Source organism: Rhinichthys klamathensis, unplaced genomic scaffold (genome assembly GCF_029890125.1).
Source record: "Rhinichthys klamathensis goyatoka isolate OS25496 unplaced genomic scaffold, OSU_Roscu_1.1 h1tg000176l_1, whole genome shotgun sequence".
NCBI classification, from domain to species: Eukaryota; Metazoa; Chordata; class Actinopteri; order Cypriniformes; family Leuciscidae; genus Rhinichthys; species Rhinichthys klamathensis.
The window spans coordinates 211,373-238,424 of NW_026606705.1; the positions used below are offsets into that span (position 1 = coordinate 211,373).

The 27,052-nt window shown below is 41.1% G+C and overlaps 1 protein-coding gene and 1 long non-coding RNA gene across 2 annotated transcripts in view; both read right to left on the reverse strand.

Annotated features, from left to right (window-relative positions):
- LOC130092385 (uncharacterized) overlaps nt 1-27,052 on the reverse strand; it is a 65,566-nt gene that overhangs the window by 21,390 nt on the left and 17,124 nt on the right. The gene's annotated exons all lie outside the window — the stretch shown is intronic.
- Nucleotides 4,175-9,148, reverse strand: LOC130092392 (uncharacterized). Its single transcript, XR_008807916.1, has 3 exons — nt 9,100-9,148; nt 4,527-4,561; nt 4,175-4,417 (listed from the first exon to the last, which is right to left on the reverse strand). It is a non-coding gene; the product is annotated as an uncharacterized LOC130092392 (long non-coding RNA).

Sequence of the window (27,052 nt, forward strand, 5' to 3'; positions counted from 1 at the left end):
TCCAAAGAACGGACGAGTTTTGAATATACAAGAGTCCAAATTACTCACTTTTCAGATTCTTTCAGATTCAGATTCTTTTATGTAATGCCATGCCAGCATTCAAAGCTATTTACTCACTTTTCTTTCTACTTATTGCAACTTCTTTGCCATTGGTGGTCAAGATTTAACCCTCATTATGCATTCAAGACTAACTAATGCCATTCAAGTACAAAGCAAAGGTTTTTATAAGGAACGCTTGTTTTTTCCCCCCAGAAATTTCCAAATAACTTCCTGTCATCAAACAAAATCCAGTCATCCAGCATCTCCTCTCTTCCTCTTTCATCCTCATCACCAAAAATGTGTTTTAGTTGGACAGATCAATACAGCACAAAGAACATAAAAAATGTAGGATGTTGGAACATAAGAATGTCTTTTCTGTTCACCAAATGCTTTTTAATTTTCACTTTTGCTTCAATGCAAATGAACAAGCGCGCCGTTATTTGTTGTGTAGTGACGTTTATATTCAAGAAGATTCTGTGCAAAACGCTTTATTTAATATATCATGATGAATCACGAGTATTTGCGCTAAATCTGCACAGATTTGTCTTACACGAACTTCCCCAGCAATGTGAGTAAAGATATGGATAGCACGCCAAATTGGCTCGTGATTTGATAGCATTACCAAACACAGTTGATTTTTACACGCATTTGGCGGGATGACGGTTAGTTTCAAACCCTGGTTGCGGTATTTTGTGACGTCAGAAAAGCGATTTCAAAACGTGTGTTTGAGACTGTCTTTGGTTCACAGCAGTTTTAAGGAGAAAATACTCAGCGATGGCACATAAATACAGTGTTTCCTTTAGGATTTATTTCCTATTTCCACCCATGGGTGATTTCCACTGGCCACGCCCCCTTCACCCTGGTGTTTAAACCTCCCACCAATCACAGCACTTTCTGAGGAATTGAAAAATTGAAACAACCAACCATCTCCGTCAAAACAAATTGCGGAAAATATTTATTTACAAACATTTAAACTGACACAGTAAGAAAATGAATAAACTATGTAAAAAATACCATTATAAATCAGGTTATAGTATAATACAGCAGCAAAAGTTCTGCTGTCACAAATTATTATTCGAATACTCAATCGCTCTTGCCCATCTCTACTTTGTAGGAATATTGTTGCTTGTTCCTGTTCAGATGTTGACGAGTTTTCATGATAAATGTAATCAGGACCACTGGAGCCACAATCCAAACCCAAGCATCTGGAAGGGGAAGAAAACTTTTTATAAACGTTTTAATAATGTTGTGACGTTCTCAGTGTCTCTGGTTTTACTTACAGTGTTGTTCAGTGTCATCAGTTCTGCGATCATCTGTGCTGTTCAGATTTCCCTCTGATTCTATGACAGATTCTGAAGAGGATATTGAAAGCTTAGTAACACAGTTTAATCAAGTCAAGTCTTCTTTATTTATATAGCGCTTTTTACAATACAAATTGTTTCAAAGCAGCTTTACAGAGATAACAGGAAAATAATGCAACAAAGTTTGTTTCTAGAAGAAAATAGTGTCATAGTCCAGATAAGTAAGTTCAGTGATGGTTAGTTTTTGTTGTAAAAAAGTTATGAATTTAGTTAATTTATATACCCACTCTGGAGAAAACAGTGATGTCATCGTCCAGCTCAGTTCAGTTCTCATATAATAATCAATGCAGGAGATCAATAATATTGTTGAATATTAGATTAAAGCCATGCGCTTTGAAGGAGTAGGACCAGTGTGTGTGCGTTTAAGTCTTGTTTTATTGTATTTTATGTTTGTATGTTGATTTATCAGTGCACATCATTATAGTTTTAATAATCTTGAACAGAATAACCTCTTTCAGCATCTCTTCTCTAGTATTAATTAGTATTACTTTGCTGTTCAAATTATGACCTCACCTGTCCACTTATCTGCAATATTTCCAAACATTCATTAAATTTCTCTCACCTGTGACATTTATAGTGACTAGTTCTCCTCCTGTCGAGTTCAGGACTCTGTAAATCCCAGCATCACTTGATTTGAACTCTCTGATGGCCAGACGACCATAGCTGTCGGTCAGTCGATCATTCAGGACATCTTGTCCTCTCCTCCACATCTCTGTGTGAACTGTGCCATTACAATGCTCAACTTTCTCAGCTTCAGGTGGCAGATCACCCAACACCAGCTCTTCACCTTTCCGTCCTGTTAAGTTATCTGAAGAGAAATCAAATGAGAGAATAATTGTGACGTTTTGATGTCTGTCTGCCTTGCTGTTGGTTTGTGTGTGTAGCATCAGTAGCTTCGTATATCTTTCTGTTTTGAATCATTATATCATTCCCTGTTGTTTATACTGCTAAATTTAACTCACTCAACATCACATATTAACCTGACATCGCAAGCTTCAATCTAAATCGTTGCTATCACAACAAGCTACTAATTCTTTTAGCCTTTTAGCGTGCCATCCATGCGCTCTTTATTTATTTATTTATTTATTTAGCTCCCACGCTCGCTCCTTTTACAAATCCATCAAAGCTGTGGTAAGTAGAATCAGTCAACAAACACGGTGAGTCATGTCATCTTCTCATCTTATTGTGACTTTCACTTCTTGTAACATGTATAGCATAGCCCTTTCTGTCAGCATAGGATTTACATTGTAATAAATGCAGGGAGATAGTCAGGCTGACGGAAAAGATTTCAGAACTAAATAGCCTACACGCTTCCAAACTTTAATCGAGGGTAGTAAGAGTGCAAGGGCTTTAGATACTGCTTTGGATGCGATTAGCTTAGTGAACACGGTACATTGTTCGGTTTCGGCTGTAGTAGAGCCCATGCAGCAGGGTAATTGGGTGACGGTGAGACGGTCTAGTCGCGGGACAAAACACTGCTCTCCTGTTCCAATTACAACATTAAACAGGTTCTCCCCACTCACCGAAACACCCACTGAGAATCCTGTTGATTGTGCCCTAGTTATTGGCGATTCTATCACACGGAACGTGAAAATAGAGACACCAGCCACCATAGTCATATGTTTGCCGGGAGCCAGAGCGCCTGACATCAAAGCAAATTTAAAAGTGCTGGCTAATGCTAATCGCAAATTCTCTAAGATTATTATTCACGCCGGCACTAATGATGTTCTACTTCGCCAGTCGGAGATCACTAAAATTAATGTTAAAGAGGTGTGTGAACTCGCAAGTACAATGTCAGGCACTGTAATTTGCTTTGGCCCCCTTCCTGTTCGCCGGAGTGATGAGATAGTTAGTAGACTGTCCTCACTCAATGGCTGGTTGTCTAAGTGGTGTCCGCAAAATAATATAGAATTCGTAGACAATTGGAAAAGTTTTTGGGGCAAGCCTGACCTGTTGATAAGAGATGGTATTCAACCCTCCTGGAATGGTGCTACTCTTCTCTCTAGGAATATGGCACATAGTCTTAGAGCTCAAATCTCTCTGTTTATCCCGAGGATTAACGCAGTCCTGAAGTGTCACTAGTCCCTCCATGTGAAGGCCTCCTTCCCTCACCTCTGTACAGATAATCGTTGTCGGGATAATTCCGGTTCACGTGGCTACGCGGAAGCGATAAAATTCTGGATTATACATTTTAAGGCCAGAAAAGTTGTTTAGGGAAGGACTACATGCCTGCGCACATATATATTCAAACGCGCACATCTATAGAATGAACTCTTAATACGCATGTGCACGCCATCAGCGTTCTCACAGGTTCGCGTTTATAAAGTTTGCGTAGAGAGAACTTAAGAGTTTTCTGTTAAAAAGGTGTCGTGTTAGCAGCCCCTAAGTTAATAACTAATGATCGTTGCGACGGAAGTGAATCAATTAAAACTAACTTTAGCTGGAAAATAACTTTATTCTAGAGCTGTCATAAAGCCAAAACAATCTTTGTTACTTTAATCTCCTCTTATCACTGTAAAGCCGCTTTGAAACAATCAACATGGTTAAAAGCGCTATATGTGACTTGACTTGATTTGGTCGGAACCTGTTCACGTTCAAGTTATTTATATAAAACATTTACAACATCCACTAGGCTGACCAAAGTGCTTTACAGAACAACCTAATTAAAAGAAGATATAACATGCATACTAAAATGAAAGCAACAAAAAGCCCAAATCTATATTTAAAATCAGTTCAGATCTTACCAATGACATGGAGTTCATAACTGTAGGAAATTGGATCACCGTGGCCATAAGTACTTAAAGTGTATTTTCCAGCATCAGTGGTCTCCAAGTCTTTAATAATGAGGTCACCATGACCACTCTCAATCACCCGGGCCTTGAATTGTTCATGCTGTTGTCGACCATAAGCAACTTTGGATTTAAATGTTAAGCGGACGTATACATTCTCTCCGCTCAAATTACAAGGCAGGGAAACACTGCCATCTTTTGGTCCGTGGACAGTTAGAGAAGCAGCACCTAAATATAAAAACACTGTTGAATCACTATACAATATTGATACTGATGTGGTTTTTAATGTCACTGATCCAATTTACAAATAATTTCTCTTTACATTACATATACTCACCAGACAAATGTAACGCCAGCAAACTCACGAGGTACCTGATTAAAAATAAACAGGGTGGTTATATATGTGTAATGTTTGGGACTCGTAATGAAAAGAAATAAACAAAGGAGAGATGACGATTCGTTCACAAGATTGTCAACACTTTACTTCTTTTTCACTTACTACTGTATTGCAGTCTATGAACATTAACACAGAACATAATGAAATGGTACTCAAATATCACCCTAAAACAATTAATATTGTGCAGAACGCATCACTTGAGCAAAAAAAAAAAAAAAACTGCTTATTTGAAAGGTAAAAACACAGACCACAACACAACACTAAACTCATTCACTTCTTGTTTTACTGTTATTCAGCACTTCTTTACACCATATAAGAAGAGGCTGCACACAAACTTCATTGGACCTTGTGTTTATCTTCATTGTGCCGTATTTAAACTTCATTGTGTACAAGATTTGCCCCCTTACTTTATTTTTTATTTTATTTGCCTCACTTTGTGAACCACTACTGAACAACTTCCCATTACACATTAAAGGGTTAGTTCACCCAAAAATGAATATTTCAAATTTAGTCCGAGAGCTTTCTGTCCCTCCACTGTAAATGTATGTCCGGTATACTGTCCTTGTCCAGAAAGGGAATAAAGACATCATCAAAGTAGTCCATGTGACATCAGTGGGTTAGTTAGAGTGTGTTGAAGCATCGAAAATACATTTTGGTCCAAAAATAACAAAAACTAGGACTTTATTCAGCATTGTATTGTCTTCCGGTTCTGTTGTGGATCCGCGTTCAGTGCCGCCGCTGACGTAAGACGCTGCTGACGTGTGTCTGGTGTGTGTGTGTGTGTGTGTGTGTGTGTATTCTGGTTCTGTTGTGGATCCGCGTTCAGTGCCGCTGCTGACGTAAGACGCTGCTGACGTGTGTCTGGTGTGTGTGTGTGTGTGTGTGTGTGTGTGTGTGTGTATTCTGGTTCTGTTGTGGATCCGCGTTCAGTGCCGCTGCTGACGTAAGACGCTGCTGACGTGTGTCTGGTGTGTGTGTGTGTGTGTGTGTGTGTGTATTCTGGTTCTGTTGTGGATCCGCGTTCAGTGCCGCTGCTGACGTGTGTCTGGTGTGTGTGTGTGTGTGTTCTGGTTCTGTTGTGGATCCGCGTTCAGTGCCGCTGCTGACGTAAGACGCTGCTGACGTGTGTCTGGTGTGTGTGTGTGTGTGTGTGTGTATTCTGGTTCTGTTGTGGATCCGCGTTCAGTGCCGCTGCTGACGTAAGACGCTGCTGACGTGTGTCTGGTGTGTGTGTGTGTGTGTGTGTGTGTGTGTTCTGGTTCTGTTGTGGATCCGCGTTCAGTGCCGCTGCTGACGTAAGACGCTGCTGACGTGTGTCTGGTGTGTGTGTGTGTGTGTGTGTGTGTGTATTCTGGTTCTGTTGTGGATCCGCGTTCAGTGCCGCTGCTGACGTGTGTCTGGTGTGTGTGTGTGTGTGTTCTGGTTCTGTTGTGGATCCGCGTTCAGTGCCGCTGCTGACGTAAGACGCTGCTGATGTGTGTCTGGTGTGTGTGTGTGTATTCTGGTTCTGTTGTGGATCCGCGTTCAGTGCCGCCGCTGACGTAAGACGCTGCTGACGTGTGTCTGGTGTGTGTGTGTGTGTGTGTGTATTCTGGTTCTGTTGTGGATCCGCGTTCAGTGACGCCGCTGACGTAAGACGCTGCTGACGTGTGTCTGGTGTGTGTGTGTGTGTGTGTGTGTGTGTGTTCTGGTTCTGTTGTGGATCCGCGTTCAGTGACGCCGCTGACGTAAGACGCTGCTGACGTGTGTCTGGTGTGTGTGTGTGTCTGGTGTGTGTGTGTGTGTGTGTGTGTGTGTGTGTGTTCTGGTTCTGTTGTGGATCCGCGTTCAGTGCCGCTGCTGACGTAAGACGCTGCTGATGTGTGTCTGGTGTGTGTGTGTGTGTGTGTGTGTGTGTGTGTATTCTGGTTCTGTTGTGGATCCGCGTTCAGTGCCGCTGCTGACGTAAGACGCTGCTGACGTGTGTCTGGTGTGTGTGTGTGTGTGTGTGTGTGTGTGTGTGTGTTCTGGTTCTGTTGTGGATCCGCGTTCAGTGCCGCCGCTGACGTAAGACGCTGCTGACGTGTGTCTGGTGTGTGTGTGTGTGTGACGTAAAACGCTGCTGACGTGTGTCTGGTGTGTGTGTGTGTGTGTGTGACGTAAGACGCTGTTGACGTGTGTCTGGTGTGTGTGTGTGTGTGTGTGTGTGTGTGTGTGTCTGGTGCGCCCGAGCTTCGTTTACAGTCTGAGGGAGACGCACGCTGGAAACAAAACAATCTCGCAAACATGTCTAAGGATTTCCACACAGAGGAAAACTTGCATTTTTTTGCCCAGCCATATTTATTTGAACCCGAATACACACACACACACACACACACACCAGACACACGTCAGCAGCGTCTTACGTCAGCGGCGGCACTGAACGCAGATCCACAACAGAACCAGAATACACACACACACACACACACACACACACCAGACACACGTCAGCAGTGTCTTACGTCAGCGGCGTCACTGAACGCGGATCCACAACAGAACCAGAATACACACACACACACACACACACACACACACACCAGACACACGTCAGCAGTGTCTTACGTCAGCGGCGGCACTGAACGCGGATCCACAACAGAACCGGAATACACACACACACACACACACACACCAGACACACGTCAGCAGTGTCTTACGTCAGCAGCGGCACTGAACGCGGATCCACAACAGAACCGGAATACACACACACACACACACACACACACACACACACACCAGACACACGTCAGCAGCGTCTTACGTCAGCGGCGGCACTGAACGCGGATCCACAACAGAACCAGAATACACACACACACACACACACACACACACCAGACACACGTCAGCAGCGTCTTACGTCAGCGGCGGCACTGAACGCGGATCCACAACAGAACCGGAATACACACACACACACACACACACACACACACACACACCAGACACACGTCAGCGGCGTCTTACGTCAGCAGCGGCACTGAACGCGGATCCACAACAGAACCGGAATACACACACACACACACACACACACACACACACACCAGACACACGTCAGTAGCGTCTTACGTCAGCAGCGGCACTGAACGCAGATCCACAACAGAACCGGAATACACACACACACACACACACACCAGACACACGTCAGTAGCGTCTTACGTCAGCAGCGGCACTGAACGCGGATCCACAACAGAACCAGAAGACACACACACACACACACACCAGACACACGTCAGCGGCGGCACTGAACGCGGATCCACAACAGAACCGGAATACACACACACACACACACACACACACCAGACACACGTCAGCAGCGTCTTACGTCAGCAGCGGCACTGAACGCGGATCCACAACAGAACCAGAATACACACACACACACACACCAGACACACGTCAGCAGCGTCTTACGTCAGCGGCGTCACTGAACGCGGATCCACAACAGAACCGGAACACAATACAATGCTGAATAAAGTCGTAGTTTTTGTTATTTTTGGACCAAAATGTATTTTCGATGCTTCAACACACTCTAACTAACCCACTGAGGTCACATGGACTACTTTGATGATGTCTTTATTTCCTTTCTGGACAAGGACAGTATACCGTACACACATTTACAATGGAGGGACAGAAAGCTCTCGGACTAAATCTAAAATATCTTAAACTGTGTTCTGAAGATGAACGGAGGTCTGACGGGCTTGGACCGACATGAGGGAGAGTCATTAATGACATCATTTTCATTTTTGAGTGAACTAACCCTTTAAGGCTTCTCTCACCACATGCACAAACGTCTTACTGAACATCATCTTTGGAAATAAAAGTACTTTAGAAGTTCTGCAGATAAATATGAACTGAGGTGGACGCTTGTAATGTCACTCCTTGATTTTTTAATTAAAACCAATTATTATATTCACTCCAAGAGGCCAACAGTTACTCATAGATCTCAGCTACAGATCTGGGCTGGATATCACAAAACCTTTTTAACGCTACATCGTTCTTAAGTTATACCTTAAGCTGTACCTTATCGTTCAGGTAGATTATACTGTTGATTAAACCAAATGTTCTCATTTACATTTACATTTATTCATTTAGCAGACGCTTTTGTCCAAAGCGACTTACAAATGAGAACAATAGAAGGAGTTAAACTAACAGTAGGACAACAATACGTAAGTGCTATAACCCCTCTCAGTTTAATTTTAGTGCAGTTTTCTCATTAAATATTACAATAATCTTGTGTTGAAACAATGATTATGTGGACTGAAATGTGTATAACTGTAATGAAAGCAAAAGAACAGGTTTTGAAAGAATGACTATATCTGTGTTACAGGTGTGATCAGTTTGGATTTTTGCACTAAGGGTTTTGAAAATGTTTACCTCACTTTTGAAAATAGCCTAAAGCGAATAAAAAAAAAAACTGTAACAACTCAAGCCTTCACTACAACAGTGTGCAGTTTCTCATGATTTACACACAGAATATGATCACAGAGAGTTGAAAGGGACCCACCACTGGAGCATCTTCCCTCTCTCCGTGGATCTGTCCTGGAGGAACATTTGTCCTTTCTTCTTCCCTGACTGACTCTGTAGTGTCGCCCTATGATAGATCCCACTTCTGTACTTCTGCTCCAAATTCAAAGACTTATTTCTGTGAATACAAATCACAAATATACAATAACATGGAGTTGTAAAAAAAAATCGGTAACACTTTACAATACGGGTGCACTAATAAACATTAATTTATGCTTAATGCACAGATAATACTGAATTAATGTGTAACTAATGATTATCTAAGCTAATGATTACCACATTAGGAACTAATTAAGAGTCTGTATGGTTAATGTATTAGTTCATACATGCATTGTTATTAATTAAATATGTAATTGTGGATTAATTCCCTAATAACTCATTTTTTTAACTAATAGTGTTAATTAATGTTAATTTTCCAGAATGAGCCAAAGCCATGTATTTCAACTTCCAGATAAGACAGGTACACTAATATGCATTAATACATGATTAATTACTTCATTGTTAGTGCAAATTCATGTGTAAATTACTACAATTACTAAATGACTAGTTAATAATGATGTGCCTCAACAAGTAAAGTCATAACATAATGATACCTTTGCAATTCATTAGCTAATGATTAATTAAAGCAGACAACTGGAAGTTGAAGTGCATAGCTTTGACTAATTGTGGTAATTAACACATTAATTTACACTATTAGTTAATAAAATATGTTATTAAGGAATTAATACACAATGACGCATTGAATTAATAGCAATTCATGTATTACTTAATCTATTAATCATATAGACTCTTTATTAGTTGCTGATGCAGTAATAATTAATTAATGGTTTAGTTCTTCATGAGTCATACATTAACTCATGATTATCTGTGCATTAGTTAAACATGAATTAATGCATATTAGTGCACCCGTATTGTAAAGTGTTACCAAAAAATCTCTCACAACAACAACAACAACACAACACGATCAATCATTTCGAATTTTAGAAGCATTACACATTCCTGTCTAGTGGTTTTACCGGTTTACGGACAAGAGCTTTGCTGTGAAAAAATTCACAAATCAAGCAGGTCAAGATGAAACTGGGTTCAGTCTTCTAAGTAAACGACTTTTGGAACTATACGCATTATAGGCTACAAATAAAATCCAGTATAAAAAACACAGATTTTTATTAAAAACACGGAGGACCGCGTCACCTGAATTCACAAATCATGAAAAACACCAAAAGATATTACTTGCATGTCTACGACAGCGCACTACAGGACAAGAGCGAAAGGAAATCTGAATATCAAACCGCAAACTATCTTTACTACGGTGTCCCACTGCGACCTTATGTCCCAATCATCCTTAATTCACCCTATTAGGCCCATTGAAGACTTTTTATTAGGCCTACCTTAAATTTAAGAAAACTTATATTCTGATTTTTTTTATTCGCACACGTGCTAAATACATTTGACAGTTCGCACACATCTGAAAAAAAAGAAGAAATATATAGCTAGGCTATATCAGTATCACAGCCACACAGACGGGATTTAAACTCTGTCAGAGGCTCAGCACAAACGAAAGCTTTGTTTTTCTGACGCGTTCATGTATGATCACGGGATAATTTCGTCCATTAGATCGAAAATCTGTAAAAAAAAACATATTTTTACTCACCCATAGACTCTCCCCTTGAAGAAATCAGGACGGTAGTTGAAAGTGTATAAAAGACAGATTAAAACACCAGGTGTAAACGGGATTAGTCTCCCTCGTGTAATGATCCGATCGCCCAAAATGCATCTGATCTGAAGAGACTGAATCAGAAGAGACTATTTTTGTGAAGAATAAAATGTGATGCTCCTCCTCAGGGGCGTAGCACCAAATGTTGCCCCCCGGTCACAGAGCAAAGGGGTAGGTGTGATTTTTCTTCTTAATCATTTTAATTTTCTTGAGGTTTAAAATTAGCATAATTCTTTCATAGGCTATAAGTATAGGCTACTACTATACTATAGCCACTATAAGACATATCAATATAATATTAATTTCTTCATTCATTCATTCAAGCTCACATGTAGGCCTACTGTTGTCATTTTATAGCTTTATCTATTGATTCTAAAGCGTATTTATATTACCTTTATATATTTATTCCTTTAAACTGTGTGCAATAATAATTGATCAACTGGAATAGTACGTGTGATTGATTAATAATTAGCCTACATAATATCTGAATCATACAAAATAATTATTCTTAATAAGCGTTACTAAAGGCCTGACAATTTTGTCCTTTAAAATCATTTGCTGTGTAGTGACATTTAATTTGGAGTGGAAACAGGTGGAGTGACTTTATTGCATTAGACATGTGACACTTTTCTCACAGCTGATTGGTCCAAGTTCGGTTTGCAACCTCTCACCTGGAGCATCACCTGACCCGGGCCAGGTTAGCCGTGGAGTGAGAGTTATGGCGATGAACACTGCTAAAAGCCAAACCACTTTCATGGTGCCTAAAACCCTGCAAACTAAACTGAAACATATCTGGCTATCCCCTAAACCGGCTTAATGTTATAGGCCCCTGCTCGGAGGCTTCTGTAAATATTTAGTTTTTAGTTAAGCTTCAACTAAGTTTAATGGTGCAACGTAAAAATATTTAGTAGTGTGTAAGTTGTATCTTAGTGCCCATTAACGTCAAAACTAGGCTAAGATGTAACTTAAGATCACTGGAGCTGTGCGAAGTTCATTCCTGCTTCAAACACTCCACATAAATCCCCATCCAAAAAAAACAACAAAAAAAATCACAGAACTGAATGACTAAAGACCTGTTGGCTTAACATCTGTGGTCCTGAAGTCATTTGAGAGACTGGTGCTGGCCTGAAGAACATCACTGGACCCCCTGCAGTTTGCATTCAGAGTAAACCGGTCTGTGGATGATGCTGTCTACATGACACTGCATTATATCCTTCAACATCTGGACACACCAGGGACTCATGTGTGGACCTCAGTTCAGCGTTCAACATCATCCCAACACTCCTCTAGACTTACGAAAAATACGTTTATTCAAGTGTACTAATGAATTGGCTCTATCACTCTCTCTCCTCTCCAACTATAGCTGGTGTGTGGTGAGCGCGCTGGCGCCGTTGTACTGTGGCTGCCGTCGCATCATCCAAGTGGATGCTCACACTGGTGCTGGTTGAGGAGAGAACCCCTGATATGATTGTAAAGCGCTTTGGGTGTACAGTAGTACATATGAAAGCGCTATATAAATGCCTCATTCATTCATTCATACTAATACAAAAGAAGCTTCTTCTGTCACCCAAACCATGTCCTTGTGTGTGTGTGTGTGTGTGTGTGTGTGTGTGTGTGTGTGTAAACATACTTGGTAATAAAGATTATATAGTGCTTTACTATGTGCTACTGTACTCCTAAATAACTGATGGCTGCCACAAAACAAGTGAAAGTGACGTGTGTGGCAAAAGTGACGAGTGAAAGTGACGTGTAGCCAATGGCGTCCCATTCTCAGAAACCGTGCTCTGGATTTCAACCATTTCATGGAGAGCAATTTTCGCCTGCGGCGTCCGGGAAGCGATACGGTTTTTGGTCTTGCTCAATGACACCTCAGTCGTGTGACGTTACTGTGGAAAAGACCATTATTAATATTCATTCACTTTCCCCCCACCCACAGTTCCTGCCAGTACTGAGATTCAAACCTGTGACCTTTGTGGAGAGAGAGAAAGAGAGATTCAGTAGACGGATTATTAGAAGACAATGTTAATGAGTAGGCATACACCCCTACTCTTTATAAGAAGCGCAATGTTTTTTTATGTCTACAGAAAGTCATCTCATCTTCTAACATCTCATCCAAAGAACGGACGAGTTTTGAATATACAAGAGTCCAAATTACTCACTTTTCAGATTCTTTCAGATTCAGATTCTTTTATGTAATGCCATGCCAGCATTCAAAGCTATTTACTCACTTTTCTTTCTTCTGATTTCACCATTGGTGTTCAAGATTTAACCCTCATTATGCATTCAAGACTAACTAATGCCATTCAAGTACAAAGCAAAGGTATTTATAAGGAACGCTTGTTTTTTCCCCCAGAAATTTCCAAATAACTTCCTGTCATCAAACAAAATCCAGTCATCCAGCATCTCCTCTCTTCCTCTTTCATCCTCATCACCAAAAATGTGTTTTAGTTGGACAGATCAATACAGCACAAAGAACATAAAAAATTTAGGATGTTTGAACATAATGTCTTTTCTGTTCACCAAATGCTTTTTAATTTTCACTTTTGCTTCAATGCAAATGAACAAGCGCGCCGTTATTTGTTGTGTAGTGATGTTTATATTCAAGAAGATTCTGCGCAATACGCTTTATTTAATATATTATGATAATTCATGAGTATGACAGTTTCACCCTGTTACCCAGTTAAACCCTGGTTACGGCAGTTTGTGACGTAAGAAAAAAACAGTGATTTTTAAGCGTGTGTTTGAGACTGTCTTTGGTTCACAGCAGTATTAAGGAGAAAATACTCAGCGATGGCACATAAATGCAGTGTGTCCTCTAGGATTTATTTCCTATTTCCACCCATGGGTGATTTCCACTGGCCACGCCCCCTTCACCCTGGTGTTTAAACCTCCCACCAATCACAGCACTTTCTGAGGAATTGAAAAATTAAAACAACCAACCATCTCCGTCAAAACAAATTTCATAAGATATTTATTTACAAACATTATTAGAGTATAATACAGCAGCAAAAGTAAAAACAACAACAAAGAACTCTTGAAAAAGAGGTTTTTAACCTCAATGGGACTTTCCTGGTTAAATAAAGGTTAAATAAAAAAAATAAAAAAATCAAATAAAAAACATGAGTGCAAAATAATTGTATAAAATATTTCTGAAAAAGTTACTGAAAACAGTAGGAGATCTTCAGGCTCTATCGGGATCTAACCTAATCAGGATGGTCTCACGAGGCTAATCGGGATCTCCTTCATGTCTTGAGTTTGCACCCGGGATGCAAATGGAGCAATAACCATCGTTGTGATCATCGTTTCCATGATTGTTGGTCACGGTCACGAACGAGTACTCCATTACTCGATAGCGCTCGCCCATCTCTACTTTGTAGGAATCTTGATGTTGACGAGTTTTCATGATAAATATAATCAGAGCCGTCAGAGCCGCCAGAGCCACAATCCAAACCCAAGCATCTGGAAGGGGGAAGAAAACTATTTATAAACTATTTTTAATAATGTTGTAACGGTCAGAGCCATAGAGAGAAAGAGTTGCGACACTCTTTGATGTCGCCGTGACGGCTGTCACGTGGTTCATGTAAGCTCCAATAGTTCCAAAACGTACGCGGGCTGTCATGTTCTTCTATGGACAGACAGCAGCGATTGCATTATTAAACGGTAAATATAAAATAAAACACACACCCAAGTACTTTTTAAGCTGTTATTGCGTTTTGTTAATGTCAGTTTTGCATTTGGAGAGGCAGGGTGACAACTTAGATAAGTTTTAGGCTATATTTTTGGAGGGAAACGCTAGTGTTCATGTTCGCATGGGTAGTAGCACTGGCTTTAGCGGCTCTTACTTAACTTTTCCATGTCATTCATCTGATGATGGACGTCTCATGATATTTATTTTAGCACAACTGGGCTGTATTAGGCTATTGATTCCCGTGATCTTGCTTATAAATTCCGCTTCGTGATCACGCAAAGAGGTCTGCGGTCCGTTCAGAATTCCAACCAACATAAAATATAAATAATTACGCTGTGCATGTACAAATGAATGATTTAGGAGGGAATAGACTGCTCCCATAACGTAGAAAGCAACGACTATATACAGCAATGTTCGGTAAATATTCAACCGAAAAATATTCTTCATAAAATTAAACCGGAGAGATAGTTAATGAGTGAATTAACTATGTTCCTAAATACATATAAGCACATGCATAGCCCTAACCCATTTAAATAAATGAATTGTGTGTGTGTGTGTGTGTGTGTGTGTGTATGTATATAATATTATATATAGACTATATATATATATATATATATATATATATATACATATAAAATATTATTAAAAATATTATATATTATATACATCAGGTTACCAGTTAGCTAACGTTAGTGAAGTGTTGGTCACGTAAGCTATCGCTGCAATTAACCTATTATCTTCCAATAAACATTTACTAAAACTGCCTACATAAAATATAACTACAGACTAGATTCACGAGAGGTCGGCTAATGTGTGTAAAAGTAAAAAAATACAGTAATTTCATTCATTTACCAGCGAACGTACTTCGGAAGCACTGAAAATGAATGGGGTTCAATGGGGGAACTATCAGTGTTTGGAACTATTGGCTGCTCCACGACACGCGTTACTTCCGCATTCCAAAGTTCCTATGGCGGTCTATGGGAGTGTCGCAACTCTTTCTCTCTATGGCTCTGGTAACGGTCTCAGTGTCTCTGGTTTTACTTACAGTGTTGTTCAGTGTCATCAGTTCTGCGATCATCTGTGCTGTTCAGATTTCCCTCTGATTCTATGACAGATTCTGAAGAGGATATTGAAAGCTAAGTCACACAGTTTAATCAAGTCAAGTCTTCTTTATTTATATAGCGCTTTTTACAATACAAATTGTTTCAAAGCAGCTTTACAGAGATAACAGGAAAATAATGCAACAAAGTTTGTTTCTAGAAGAAAATAGTGTCATAGTCCAGATAAGTAAGTTCAGTGATGGTTAGTTTTTGTTGTAAAAAAGTTATGACATATATATACCCACTCTGGAGAAAACAGTGATGTCATCGTCCAGCTCAGTTCAGTTCTCATATAATGATCAATGCAGGAGATCAATAATATTGTTGAATATTAGATTAAATGTCCCCAACTAAGCAAGCCATGCACTTTGAAGGAGTAGGACCAGTGTGTGTGCGTTTAAGTCTTGTTTTATTGTATTTTATGTTTGTATGTTGATTTATCAGTGCACATCATTATAGTTTTAATAATCTTGAACAGAATAACCTCTTTCAGCATCTCTTCTCTAGTATTAATTAGTATTAATTTGCTGTTCAAATTATGAAAAATAAACCTTACCGGTCCACTTTATATGTAATATTTCCAAACATTCATTGAATTTCTCTCACCTGTGACATTCATAGTGACTAGTTCTCCTCCTGTTGAGTTCAGGACTCTGTAAATCCCAGCATCACTTGATTTGAACTCTCTGATGGCCAGACGACCATAGCTGTCGGTCAGTCGATCATTCAGGACACCTCGTCCTCTCCTCCACATCTCTGTGTGAACTGTGCCATTATAATGCTCAAATTTCTCAGCTTCAGGTGGCAGATCAACTAACACCAGCTCTTCACCTTTCCGTCCTGTTAAGTTATCTGAAGAGAAATTAAACGAGAGAATAATTGTGACATGTTGATGGGTGGGAACCTGTTCACGTTCAAGTTTAATTTATTTATATAGAACATTTAGAACAGCCACTAGGCTGACCAAAGTGCTTAACAGAACAACAAGATTAAAAGAAGATATAACATGCATACTAAATTGAAAAGCCCAAATGAATATTTAAAATCAGTTCTGATCTTACCAAGGATATGGATTTCATAACTGTAGGAAATTGTATCACTGCGGCCATAAAATGCATTAAAAATGTATTTTCCAGCATCAGTGGTCTTCAAGTCTTTAATAATGAGACAACCATGATCACTGTCATTCACCCGGCCCTTGAATTGTTCATTTTGTTGTCGACCATAAGCAACTTTGGGTCCATGCGTTAGGCGAAAGGATAAATCCTCTCCGATGCACTCATTACAAGGCAGGGAAACACTGCCACCTTTTGGTCCGTGGACAGTTAGAGAAGCAGCACCTAAATATAAAAACAGTGTTGAATCACTATACAATATTGATGCTGATGTGGTTTTTAATGTCACTGATCCAATTTAGAAATAATTTCTCTTTACATTACACATACTCACCAGACAAATGTAACGCCAGCAAACTCACGAGGTACCTGATTAAAAATAAACAGGGTGGTTATATATGTGTAATGTTTGGGACTCGTAATGAAAAGAAATAAACAAAGGAGAGATGACGATTCGTTCACAAGATTGTCAACACTTTACTTTTTCATTTACTGCTTTTTAACAGCAGACCATCAATTCTCAGTCCAGTATTGCAGTCTATTTAACACTTACACAGAACACAACAACATGGTAGCTTGTAATGTCACTCCTTGATTTTTTATTTAAAACCAATTATTATAGTCACTCCAATAGAGGCCAACAGTTACTCAGATCTCAGCTACAGATCTGGGCTGGATTTATCAAAACCTTTTAAACGCAACATCGTTCTTAAATTATACCTTAAGCTTATCGTTAATACATGTTGCCCGAAACGTTCTTAGTTAAGTACACCTTCTGTAAGTCATACGTTCGTAAGGTTGGTCTGGACCACTCTTACTATTATCTTATCATTGTTGACCGTCTATAGGAATATAACTCTGAAGTTGTAATACACCCAGTGTTCAAATAGGCCAATTCAAGTGTTTTCATGCAAAGAATAACATTGTCATTACACTGACTGTTAATAGCTTTATAATGATATTATCCAAAGGTACAACAGCTGGCAAACCATTAGCCAGTAAAGGCTTATGGGTCTATTTACAGTTTGTTTTTATTTGCTTTGGTACTATTTTCACAAGTAAGGTGTACATTTTCAAAACTCTTAGTGCTAATATAACAACAGAGGTGTGGTGTGTGTGTGGTCTGTGTGTCCGGGTAATGGTGGGTGGGGGACTGCCACATTACGGTAACTCACTTGTCATCTGTAAATGTAAACTACATGGAACAGTGAAAACATTTCATTTCATTATGTAGTATAACTGTAATGAAAGCATGAGGACAGGTTTTGAAAGAATGACTCACTCTGTGTTACAAGTGTGATCAGTTTGGATTTTTGTACAAAGAGTTTTGAAAATGTACACCTTACTTGTAAAATAGTACCAAAGCGAATAAAAAAAACTGTAGTATGATTTATGCGCTGTTTTCCTCATCTCTTAGTATAGACATTTTGTCCCCATAAATGTAGAGTTTACCAGGACACACAGACCACACACTTTGAATGTGTGGTCGTTATAATCTAAGAAAAATCACTTATAATGTAAAAGGAATTCATTATATTTGGTTATCTGTATCAGAAATTGCAAACAAAGTAGAAACTATATCTATAGAATCTGTATCTAGAAATCTATAGATGTACCAAATGATTCATTGATTAACCATTAAGACCAGTAGGATTAAATAATAGACAAATAAGAATCAGGATCAAAGCAAATGATCCTGGTTCTTTAATTACGCAATTACTACACTTGAACACCATATAACAACTCAAGCCTTCACTACAACAGTGTGCAGTTCTTCATTCACACACAGAATATGATCACAGAGAGTTGAAAGGGACCCACCACTGGAGCATCTTCCCTCTCTCCATGGATCTGTCGTTTGTTGAACGTTTTCTCCTTTTGTCCTTTCTTCCCTGACTGACTCTTTAGTGTTGTCCCCCACCTCTGTTCTTCTGCTCCAAATCCTACATTCTGTGAATACAAATCACAAGTATACAATAATATGTAGTAGTAAATAAATCTCACAACAACAACACAATCATATAAGCATTAGAAAATATTTTTAGTAACTGTGAAAAACATGCAGATGTCCTTGTTGACAACTGATCTAGATTGCCCTAAACGTTCGTCATGTTGTGTCTGATGCTATAGTGCGTAATTCTAATTATAATGGGTTTTATCTTCATTATTTTGTTGTAGTAGGCCTATGTAGTTTGGGCAATCAAGAACAGTTTTTTCATTTTTCCAATTGTGATTAAACTGTATTGCTCAAAGTAAAAATAATACTATTAGGAGACGAGGAGGGATATTGAGAAGCACCCACTGTCAACTTCTAGTTACCGGTATGCCAGCCTTCCCCGCTCACACAACTTTCAGTTTGATGATGCCTTCCCTGCTCACACATGATGTCACACCATTACGAAGGATGGCACCAACCAAGGTCTTTCGCACACGTGCTACTAAATGCATGTTACAGTTCGAGTTCGCACACATCTAATTTTAGTCGTAAATGCGAACATATGACAAGTATTTTCAATACAATCGCTAAGTGGAGGCAATATGGAGCCACTCACAGTTTGTACACAGTAGTTTGTTATAGATGACGTCATTCTCTGAAAACATCAAACCTCGGAATGTTTAAGTCAATATAAAACTGTACCCATGCTGATTACGAAACGTTAAGATGTGAGCTTTAAGTAATAAATGGATTAACATCCTTCGATCTCTCTCATAGACATCCGACATTAAGAGAGAGAAAACTGCATAGGGCTTTAGCCTACTTCGAAACAATAAAAGTAGCCTAAAACATTAGTGCTATAGGTTTGATTTTATTTGTTAATGTTTTAACAGGCTTGCCATCCAAAGGAGCCATGTAGCAGACACACCCGTATAATAATAATATAATAACTAACCTTTGAGGATGCTATGTCTTATAAAATTTGATGTTGCCGTTCCAGTGTTGTCGTTCCAGTTAATAAACCCAAATGAAAGGCACAAGGCACGGTTTTCTCTCGTCATGTTTCAGGAACTTTCATTATGACATTTCGGGGTTTACTGCGATATACGGACATAGGCTACGTAATCAAATGACAAGGGTCCGATCTACGACAACATTTAACACATTTTTTATTTTATTTACTACTTATCAGTAGTAAATAATTAAAGTCGTTTTTAAAATATTCACGAGGGCTTGGTCGAGTCCGACTCAAAGTCTGAAGTCACTTTAAATGCGCCTCGAGTGCCCAATCTCTGCAGACGTTTGAGGACGAAACGCAACGCGCACAATGTCCTCTCATCATTCTTGATTTCTAACACACACACTCACAGCGTTCGGCTGCATGTGGTCGTGTGGCTGTCAGAGCAGAAACTAAACCTGATGCTCTCTGTGTGTTTTCCTGACGCGTTCGTGTAATTTGCGGGAGCTTATTTCGTTCATTAGATCGAAAGATCTGTAAAACCATAAATGTAATCACCCATAGACTCTCCTCTTGAAGAAATGAGGACAGAAGTGGTTGAAAGTGGACAAGCGACGTAGTAAAACACCGGGTGTAAAGGGGAATCTCCATCGTCCCCCTATTTGTGACCCGATCGACCAAAAAAAAGCATCTTAATAAAATATGTAATAAACAGGGTAGATGTCGATGCGTCCGATTATTAAAAAGCACAAACACAGTAGGCAAAAAGTAGCCTACATAACAGACCATTTTTGCGAGAATAAAGTATGACGCTCACCCTCAACACTTCATTCATAATGCAGCAACAACACGGAAGCGTTGTTTACTTTCTGTTTGGTATTGTGCAGTGCATATGGCAAGCCGTTTTAACATTTAAAGGTACAATATGTAAGAATTTTTTTAACAAAATATCCAAAAATCACTTGCACAGTGTGATATATTTCCTGCAGTTGTGTACTTACAATATCCCAAAAGTTCCCAAAGATTTTTAATTTCAAAGAAATTCCAATTTTAAATAATTGGCCATCCTGGGATCCATGTTCACTTGTCGCCTGTCAATGACGTAAATATCCGTGTTATCCCTGGTTTCCGCTAGTAGCACTGCCATAGTAACCATGGCGACAGACATGAACAACTGCGTAGTGCGTAACATCTAGCTGCACGCTGTTGTTGTTTCGGTCAAACATTATGGATCATGGCAAGCAGACTTTGGGACAAAAGGAGAACTAAAACGAGGATCAATATCAGCGTGGCGTTTTCGAGAGGGCGAGAGCTAGAGTCCGTGACAAACTTCGACTTGACAGAGACTCTGCATGTACTTTATTAGACAGGTGAGCAAATGTACATAAAACTAGTCAATGTCAATGATGAAATGTTAGAATATGATCTGTATGTTATTCTAATGTTAATCTAGCTTACTGCTAGTCTCATACCGACAACAAACTAACACATAGAATAACATTATAACTTTCAACACACTCAAATGCAGTTTAGTGTGATTATGTAGAGCAAGTGAAACAGCGCTGCGTTACCTTACATGCTTTATTCGTCTAATAAACTGACCGGTGTGAGTAATCCAGCACTTGCGGGTACATTCGTTCGGTAGAATGAAATGTCCTTATTCCTTTATATCCGTGGGACTCGCGTGTGTCTCTCATTAGCAATCTGCTTCACACCACAGTCATGATAAAAACATCAATCTATTCACTCATCCATAAACATTATTAGACACAGCATGACGACAAGTTCCATAATTCCGCAGGAAATTTTGCATCATCATCAACCTACGCCTTTGTTATTGTAAGAGGTTAGCGACCTAGAGGCGAAAGAAATTACATATTTAATTCTTAAAACCTACTATCTATTTTTATGCTAGTACTTATTTTTTTGTATCTATTCCATCGGGTACTAGTACTTATTCATTACTAGTAACTTTTTAAAAGATACTATTAGTTGTTCATTATATTCTAGTGTCTATTAAATTGGTACTTATTTATTACTATTAAATTAGTACTTATTTATTAGATACTAGTTATTTTTCATTAGATACCAGTACTTAATTCAATAGTGACTAACTATTCTTTTGTTACAAGTACAGTAACACATTTAAATTGTTTGCCATTGACCTATGGGTGTTACAGTTATGTCTGTCTTGTGTCTGTTTTCCTGTGTTTCCCCCCGTCATTGTGATTTGGTTTAGTCCTGTGTTTAGTTTTCCCGCTCCTCGTTTGTGTTCAGTTCCTTCACCTGTTTCTAGTTAATTTGCCCCAGCTGTGTCTTGTTCCCATGATCCGTTCTCTGTGTATGTAAACCCTGTGTTCTCCCTCACTCCTTGTCGGTTCTCGTTTATGTAACGTTGATGTTAGGTGTGTTATTCTCTGCCCGTCTGCCTGCCTGTATCCGTTTATTGTTTTGATTTATTAAGTAAAGTATATTGTTTTTGGAAATCCTGATCTCCTCGTCTTCCTCTGCATATACCTACCGTAACAGAAGAACCGACCGAAAATATGGATTTGGCAGCAGTAAAGATCATGCTGCTTTCCCAAGAGGATCTTTCCCTCGAGGCCCACACACAGAGGTATTTGGACTTGGTACCCTTTGTCCATTATGATGACACCAGCCTCTGTGTGTTCTTCCGGGCAGGCGTTCTGTGGTCTCGGCGTTGGTCCCTGGAGATGGGCCTCGGGGGAACTTCGAGGCCTTTGTTGAGTGGGTATTGGCGAGCTGTGGCTCTCCCTTCACCATCGGTCCAGGGGAAGAGGAGGAGCTTATTGACTGGGACACAGAGCTTCCGCCACTGATCCCAGCTAGCCCAGCCAAGCCCTCGCCGCTGGTTCCGTCCAGCCCAGCCAAGCCCTCACCGCTGGTTCCGTCCAGCCCAGCCAAGCCCGTACCGCTGGTTCCGTCCAGCCCACCCGAGCCTTCACAGCTGGTCCCGTCCAGCCCAGCCGAGCCTTCACAGCTGGTCACGTCCAGCCCTGCCGAGCCTGAGCTTCCCTCAGCCCTGCCGAGCCTGAGGTCCCCTGCAGCCCTGCCGAGCCTGAGGTCCCCTGCAGCCCTGCCGAGCCTGAGGTCCCCTGCAGCCCTGCCGAGCCTGAGGTCCCCTGCAGCACTGCCGAGCCTGAGCTCCCCTGCAGCCTTGCCGGGCCTGAGCTCCCCTGCAGCCCTGCCGAGCCTGAGCTCCCCTGCAGCCCTGCCGAGCCTGAGCTCCCCTGCAGCCCTGCCGAGCCTGAGCCCGTCGCCTGCCCGCCAGAGCCTGAGCCCGTCGCCTGCCCGCCAGAGCCTGAGCCCGTCGCCTGCCCGCCAGAGCCTGAGCCCGTCGCCTGCCCGCCAGAGCCTGGGCCCGTCGCCTGCCCGCCAGAGCCTGGGCCCGTCGCCTGCCCGCCAGAGCCTGGGCCCGTCGCCTGCCCGCCAGAGCCTGAGCCCGTTGCTTGCCCGCCAGAGCCTGGGCCCGTCGCCTGCCCGCCAGAGCCTGAGCTTCAAGCCAGCCCTACAGAGCCTTCTCTACGGGTCCCATCCAGCCCTCCCAAGCCTGACCTGATGCACGTCCCTGAGCCTGGCACTCTCCCCAAGAAAATTTGGGGGGGGGGGATATAGGCCACCTGATAGTGCGTCTCCGCCATGGCCCCCTGACCAGCTTGCTCCGCCCTGGCCACCGGAAGAGGCGTCTCACCCTGATAGTGAGTCTCCGCCATGGCCCCCTGACCAGCTTGCTCCGCCCTGGCCACCGGAAGAGGCGTCTCCACCCTGGCCACCTGAAGGGGCGTCTCCGCAATGGCCCCCTGACCAGCTTGCTCCGCCTTGGCCGCCCGAGGGGGTCTCTCCGCCTTGGCCGCCCGAGGGGGTCTCTCCGCCCTGGCCACCGGAAGAGGCGTCTCCACCCTGGCCACCTGAAGGGGCGTCTTCACCCTGGCTATCAGCACGGCCTGCTCCGCCCTGGAGGCTTCCTGTTCTGGGAAAGCCACGCCCTTGTCAGCCTCCAGGGCGCCCACCCTCCCGCCCCTATTTGATGTTTATACGGCGTGGGGACACGCCTTTTCGAGGAGGGGCGTAATGTTACAGTTATGTCTGTCTTGTCTGTATTCCTGTGTTTCCCCCCGTCATTGTGATTTGGTTTAGTCCTGTGTTTAGTTTTCCCGCTCCTCGTTTGTGTTCAGTTCCTTCACCTGTTTCTAGTTAATTTGCCCCAGCTGTGTCTTGTTCCCATGATCCGTTCTCTGTGTATGTAAACCCTGTGTTCTCCCTCACTCCTTGTCGGTTCTCGTTTATGTAACGATTCGTTTATGTCGGTTCTCGTTTATGTAATGTTTTATTATTATTAACTCTACAGTGGCACTCTAAGAATTATGTGTCTTAAATTTAAGTTGTTCAGAATATCTTTGGTCAAAAAATGTTACTGGTGAATAAAGTATAGTTCTAGGGCTCTATCTTGCACTCGGCGCAAATGACTTTGTACACTGACGCATGTATCATTCCTATTTTGCACCCGCGCAAAGCGGACTTTTCCCTCCACAGACGCACGTCGGTTAACTAAGAAATACACTTGCGCTCCCCGGGGCGGTTCAGCGCAAAGAGGAGGCGTGTTCCGGCGCAAACATTCCCTCATGCTATTTTGCTGTTCTATAAAACAATTGCGCCACTGACCAGAAAAAAAACTAGTCTAAAGCCAGTGGCGCGTTGCGCGTTGTTCATTATGCTATTTTAAGCGCGCATGCTTGGCCATAATGTAGCGGGTGCACAACGCGCATACACTTTGATTCTCTCATCAACACAGATGCAGCAGTTTTTATTTTTGCAAATCATACATTATAACAAGGAAAATATTAACACATGAGGGAAATCATTGTGGTGTCCATGAAAATTTAGTTTTTTTCCTCCCACGCCTGTTTAACCGACGCTGATTTGTATGGGGATGGGAGAAACCCACCCACGATAGATAGATAGATAGATAGATAGATAGATAGATAGATAGATAGATAGATAGATAAGTCTGATTTGAACGTTGAATTTCTTGTTATTTCTGCATGCATTCTACTTCAGACAGTCAATAAACAGTGCCGTCTGAGGGTGTTACTGCATGAGGGTTTATGCCATAGGTTACAGGTGCACGCAAAACACGCAATACAACGTCACTTCTCTGTCTTTCACGGTCCTGACAAGAACGTCGGTCTCCTCGGCTGTGAACCACTCCTGACTCGCACCTGGTAAATCCGCCGTTATAATAGCAATCCGCCATGCAACATGCGCACCTGCTCTTAAAGGGAATGTGAGATGACGCTCTGATTGGTTTATTCCACGTTATGCCCAAACCACACCTATGAATAATGAAGCTACTTCAGACCAACCTCTTTTAGATTTGCGCCAGGCGCAAGAGGCATTTATCCCGCCGGGAAAATAGCAACAGCGCCGGGATCCGCCCACAAAGTTACTTGCGCTTTGACACTTGCGTTTCAGATTGTTAAAATAGTGCCCCTAATGTTTTATTTTTTTCTTAGCAAGTTAAGTATAAATAGGAACTAGTATCTAATGAATAAGTAGGCTACTTGTATCTTTAAAAAGGTATAGTACTTAAAGAACAAGCACTAGTTTCTAAAGAATAAGAACTAGCTAATGAATAAGTACTAGTAGCCTACTTAAAGGGGTCATATAATGCCATTTTTGTACAAGCTAATATGATTCTTTAGGGTCTAAATTAAAAATTTGTAATATACTTTAATTAAAAATTCTCATTAGTATTGTAAGAAAACACTTATTTTACTTGGTCAAAAACAGCTCTGTTTTCAGCACGCCGTTTCAGTGCATATGACTTTAAATGGTAATGAGCTTTGCTGACTCCGCCTCTCTGTTCTGTGCACCGTTTGTAACACAATAACCATAACGCGTTGTTCAGTATAAACATGGGATTATGAATTATATTGAGAACGTCATACACAGAAAACATGCCGTAATGTACCCTGACTGATTTTAAACCTTAGACGCATTCATTGTGAAGCGTGCAGCTAGCGATTTGCAAAGATTAATATATTAATATAAAGTTTAATAAAACGTTTCACTCACTTCCGTTCTTCTGGAGGTTCAGCAGGAACACGATCTGGTACCGATCCTTTTTAGCAAAGCTTCTTAGCAAATCCAGCTTTATACTGACCCTCGTTTATAAAGCAGTCTGGTGTGTGAAATGATTCGCGCAAACATGAGAGCTTTGACGTTGCTCGTGGGGAATATTCCCTTCGAAAACAAAACTCAGCCACTGCGTCTTCAGCGGTTCGGATTTAGGAACATTAAAATGACTGTGTTCGTTATTACACCCAAGAACAGAACACCACAATCGCTTAGACGCCATTCTGCTCATAGACAGTGCTCCGGCATATCAACAATGACCGCGCCGGTCCGGTCCGCGCCGCGCAGACTATGATTGACAGCTACCTCATGTGCGAGGGCGGGTCTGTGTTGAAACGCTCCCGTCAATCAACAATCGTGGGAGGGGCGTCCGTTTTATTGACGTCACAAAAACTAACGGCTCGATTTGAGGCAGGGGAAAACATATAAGGAGATTAAAACAAAACCACTGGATGGATTTTTATCATTATATGATGTTTGTGTACAGGCACTGCCAACACACATTTCAGTACAATTAACTTGTAAAAGTGCATGTACCATTATATGACCCCTTTAATGGAATAGTATCTAAAAATAAGTAGCATGAAATTACATATTAAATGTTAAAACAGCTTGCCACGTAACCCGCTGAGATAGAGTGACTGTGGAGTAAATAAAAAAGGGCTGGAAACAATTTTTACTACATTTTTCCAATAAGATTTGTTGCCTTAAAAAGTCTAGCAAAACCTTAAACACTTTAAGGGAATGTTTCACCAAATTTTACAACAACAAACCGCTCTCTTATAAGTAGGCCTTGTGTGTATCCCTCGTCCTTATTCCACATTCATTTTTGCCCTTGGATTTCGAATGTTTATATATATATATATAGGCTATAACAGCAATCGTGTTTGTGTGCATTACTCACCCATTCATCCCAGGACCGCGAGGCTCCAGTTCTCTTCTAGCTTTCAACTAAGCCGCAAAAATCCATTATATTCCCTTCCCAATGTTTCCTTCACCTTTGCTGCAAAGACCTTTTTTATTCATACTCCAATATATCCGACTAATTTATCAAGTACTTTTTATTTTCTGCGTCAGAATCGACCTGGTAGCCTAGCCTACCTACTTCTGGATGTAATGTGGCAAAATCCTCAATTCTGGTCTTTGCTTTTCTTTTCATTTCGCCTCCAACATAAACTGCTTCCTTTCCTCTGTGTAATTTCCAATAATGCTCTACCGAATCAACCATTTTGTCCTGTTCGGTGTGTTATTGATCGTTCTGTTTGT